General features: G+C 40.0%; 1 long non-coding RNA gene across 1 annotated transcript; it reads right to left on the minus strand.

Moving 5' to 3' along the window:
- Positions 1 to 635: 635 nt before the first annotated feature.
- Positions 636 to 4,613, minus strand: LOC123050355 (uncharacterized). Its single transcript, XR_006423756.1, has 2 exons — positions 4,174 to 4,613; positions 636 to 4,084 (listed from the first exon to the last, which is right to left on the minus strand). It is a non-coding gene; the product is annotated as an uncharacterized lncRNA (long non-coding RNA).
- Positions 4,614 to 4,815: the final 202 nt, after the last annotated feature.

Genomic DNA, 4,815 nt, shown 5'->3' on the forward strand with positions numbered 1-4,815 from the left:
GTCAGAATGACATCCATCTAAAGAATGCAATCGGTAAAACAATAAGACCAACTGAAGAATGGTATAGCTTCATCTAGAAAATGTCGTGTTGCCCTTTAAATATCTTACAGTGTATAGTATTACTCAGTCCAGTGGATTCAGCGGTTTGCACATGTTCCAAATATAACACATCTTGCTCTCCATGATGCTAAATGCCAAGCATGTGTAATGAAAGACGTGGGGCATGAAGCACCCCGTCACACGCCAAGGCCCCTCTCAAGTTCTATTGGCAAATGGGGCAGTAGAACCAGAAAACCAGAGACCTTCTTTTCACTCCACTGTCTCCAACAACAAATAAGGATGATCATTAGCCAAGAAAACATGGAAACGTGGTTAGTAAAGTAGTTAACTCTAAAAATGATCACTTGCACCCGAAGACTCATTCACCAATCTCAACGGCATTTTGTAGATTTTAAAAATAGATGGTTCTGCAGCATACCTTTACAAAATAGTCATAAGTAGATTTTTAAAATAGTGACAGTCATCATACATGTTAGCCGACCACCAAGACAAACTTCTTGCGCCTCACATTGAGGAAATCGTGGCACAAATGTTTGCAGTTAGAACATAAGATAAACTTCAATGAACAAAACATCAAAATAATGATTTCCTACCAACCCCATGTTTTATCAGGAACATAATTCAGATCATGTTTGGCTCCTTTACATGTCTACATCAGATACACACCTTGCTACTATTTCTATCCAAACAAGCAAACCTCCTGGTACAACAAATTGTTGGTGAATCCTTTGAGTCCTTCTCTCAATCAATAAGTCTACTGCCTAAACATATTGAGTGCTACAAAACTGATTAGCAAAATAAGTTAGAAAAATCTCTTGAAGAAAATATGTCGGAACTATTCATTTCAGATTCCCAATATAAAAGCACATAATACCAGCCTTTAATAATTCAAATAATGTTTACTCACTGACAGTGATCTACCTGAAAATGTACAAGTTTGTCAGAACAGTACTTGAAAGATGAGAAGTTGACACAAGGTTCATTGTTGAATAGGTGTGATGAAAAAAAGCAGACATATGACAAGTTATTTCACAATATATAGTCATCTAATAACAATTATGAAGTTATGCGGACATCTCCTTGTTGAACAAATTTAGTTTACAATAGTTATAATGGACCATCATGTAAACAATAAGCTATGTTAAGTTTTACCAACATGGAAAAGAAACATCACGTGATGACAGCTAGTTGCCAACATTAATAGCTAGCAAATTGCTGGAAGAAAAATGTATGCCAAGGTCTTGATCATTACTTTTCTATTTCTGAGAGATTGATCATTACTATCCTACTCATGAAATAAATTGATCCTGTGTATTCCCTTCTTCTCGTATAATATTATAATCAGTTAAATCATATCCAAATGCAATGCCTACTGTAACACAAAAACTGAAATAAGTGAACTAATCAAAAGGTTCCATTTGTTATCTATCTTCTATTGGTGCTCGTGTGAGTTACAAAAAGTATTTACAAATGAATGAAGGTACTTCCGATCATATGTCTTCCAGGCAATCTGATCAACATCGTGCTTGATGGCACCTCTCTCCTCTAAGAACGAAGCTTCTGGCATACTTTACTTCCCATGCCCTTTGTTCAAGTTCAGAAATTGGCATATATTTTTCATCACAAGGACTCCTAATTTCTCATGTTCCTATAATAGTTTAACACCCCCCGCTGCGAACATGTGCCCATATTTAACTGTATGTGGACAGAATATACTGGCACATTATAAACAGAATATACTGTCACATTATAAAACAGTTAAATGCACAAACCAAGAATCTTAGGCACCTCTATGCTCTCTTGTCTCTTTTGTAGCAAATCAGTGATCAGGGCCCTAGGGAGACATGAACACCACAAGAAGTCAAAATTTCTCACCATAAATATTTTTCCAACCTGAAAACCAGGTGTCAATACTATCTGTGTCAAAATTGTGCATAAACCAGGGCAAGCCTAAATATAAGCATGGACCCAAAAAAATATATTTGGACATCTTATGGCACTTCACACCTGCAAGTCCATATAGCCATCCAGAAATAAAATTTGGCTCTGAATATAATAAACAGAGAAAGAAGACCCAAGGAATAATACCCATGAGCAGGGATTGAATGCAAGAACATTTAAGTAGTCAAATTTGCATATTCGGGCTTTAGAGTCAAAACGCAACTGAAGTTGTTAGTGTGTTAAGTATTGAGGGTGCCAATTATACTGCTTAACTGCATCTCCTAGACCATCACTTTTGCAACGTTAAAATAAGCATTATATCATCCGGCGGAGGGGCGGCTAGGTGTCTCATATGTGACAGACGTAAATCTTCGCCTCCTGTCGTCCTTCATCCCCGTCTTCTTCTATTGAATTGATGTCGGCCACAAATCAACTACGTGCGATTATTCAGAAACTGAAAAAAGGCCCTCAAGCATTTTAGTCCTACTTAAAATTAGTAAATTATAAATTTTACATAGCATCAACATTAGAGAAATCCATACTTGTCTATCACGCTGCTTCTTAAAGAAGTAGGTTGCCCCAAAAGTAGCATGAACATTTGCGACATTCTTCAATATTGCGCCCATCGCAACATGGATATACTTCAAACTGAAGGATACAGAGAATATCAGAAAGTGCAGCAGATAGAGTTTAAGAAAGACTACAATATTCAATCCAATACTTCGTTCTTAAAGTCGAGGAGCGATTTCTTCACAGCTCATGTAGGAAAATTCAACTCAAAATGTTCTGAAAGCCTAAAAACTGATTCAGGTTTATCATTAACCTATCAAACTAATTGACCATGAATAGAGACAGAGCAAATGAACTGCAACAAATATTCATCAGAAATTTTATTAACAACTAAACATCGGTAGAACAAACATTTTCTCCCTCAATGAACTTTAAGCTGTCAAAACAAAAGCATTGATCTGATTAAGGTAGTGTCCTTTGCGCATAGTTCTGACCTCTTATAGTGGGAAGAAAAAAATAAAGTGTGTTTTCCATATTTTATCAAGTGAAGGAGTATATAACGATAAAATAATTAAGTTTTTAAACTGAGTAAACAATTCCATATTCTGATATACCAAATTGTAAGTACAGACCAACTATACTGAACATAAAGTAGTGCTCAGGTCAAAATGATATGTAGATCTGACACATACCTAAAGATGCTTGTGATTAGCATTCCGACAAATATGATGTTCACAGGCAACCAAACTTTGACTAAATTCCATGTTAGTGGTTTAGTTGGGATAACACCAGAGAGGGACAGTGTAGAAACTATGGTCACTGATACAATGTTCTGTAGTAAAAGTGTAAAACGTGATGAAGACACTATCAATGTCACCCAAGCAGCATAGACACAACGCAGAAAGAAATCACAATTGCCTTAGAAGTACAGTCATTAATAAATAAAATTACCTGGTAAATCATCAGAAATATTCCAGCGTTGAAACTATATCTCTATCTTTTGTGGCCTGTTTCCTCAACGCAGAGGGTTCCCGGCATAGAGATATGGGCCAGAATTTTTCGGTTATTTAAGGTTCAGAAGTTGTTTTCAGATTATTTTTGTTTTTAAGACACTGATCAAGGGAAGCTATATGCCTGTTGCCAATGCCTGGTGCTTTTCTCCCAGGAGGGGCGTCAGGATCAACATGAATGCTTAACGGAGGGTTTGTACGATATAAAAGAGAACTCTTACAATCAACAATAATCCAATTACTGAACCAATCAATCTCATTATATTGTGTTGAACAGTGTTCACATTCAGGTTAGCTTATATATCTTCTGAAGCATCTAAAATTAAAATCTGAATCATTGGACCAAGCATGTGTATATGAAACCAATGGCACTTCCAAACGTACCATACTGGAGGATAAATTATAAGCATTTGCATTCTTCAAAACCGTTACCGTGATCTAGAACGGCATGGTCTCTCCAGGTGCCTCTAGTGAGAGTGGCTGCGTCCATGGTAGATTCCGTCTGCCTGCGTCACGGTGTCCGCAGGCAACAACGGCTTGACTCGATGGCAATCCAAACAGAGCTGCACATTTTGAGAAGAATAAACCTAAAAAATGCATCAACAGATGGGAAAGTAGAAGTGCAAGGCTACTGAGATGTACATGTACGCACTCCATCTCCATGTAGATGATCTGGTATGGCCGTATGGATGCATGGTTGGATGTATGGGACCGCGTGCGGGTGATGCATGTGTGGGGCTCCATCCGGTCCACCGCGGCACCGCCGTCGACCTTGTACTCCCGAGCTCTGCGGTGCCACATGCCACGACGCCCATTCTCTTGCTGTACTGACAGTGGTACGACGAGGACGTGGCCTTCTTGCTCTACCGGGTTGCGCTGGTCGGGCCAGTTGGAGGCGTGCTAGGCCTCGTCGGAGTGAGTAGCTTGGCCGGCGGCGACGTAGGCGGCCGTGGAGATGGGCAGGTTCGGGAGGGAGTCGGAGACGACGGGCATCATTGCGTGTTTCTGGTGGTGGGAATTAGTGTGGGCGGCGCCCCTGCGGAAGTTGATGATGCGGGCGACGGACATGGCATCAAAGAGGCGGAGGTTTGTGCGGCGTCGTCGGATGGAAGGAGGTGACGGGGAGACGGTGCGGCACTATATCTGGGCAAGTGTTGATCCGGTTTCTATGGATAGGAGAGAAAATTAGGAAACCCAATAAAATACCCATGATCTGGGGAGAAAAATCCGAGGCGTGAGGCGGGGTTGTTCCTTCGATCGGTGGGGCAGGAAACGAACAAGCGAACGAACGACC

This window comes from Triticum aestivum, chromosome 2D (genome assembly GCF_018294505.1).
Source record: "Triticum aestivum cultivar Chinese Spring chromosome 2D, IWGSC CS RefSeq v2.1, whole genome shotgun sequence".
NCBI classification, from domain to species: domain Eukaryota; kingdom Viridiplantae; phylum Streptophyta; class Magnoliopsida; order Poales; family Poaceae; genus Triticum; species Triticum aestivum.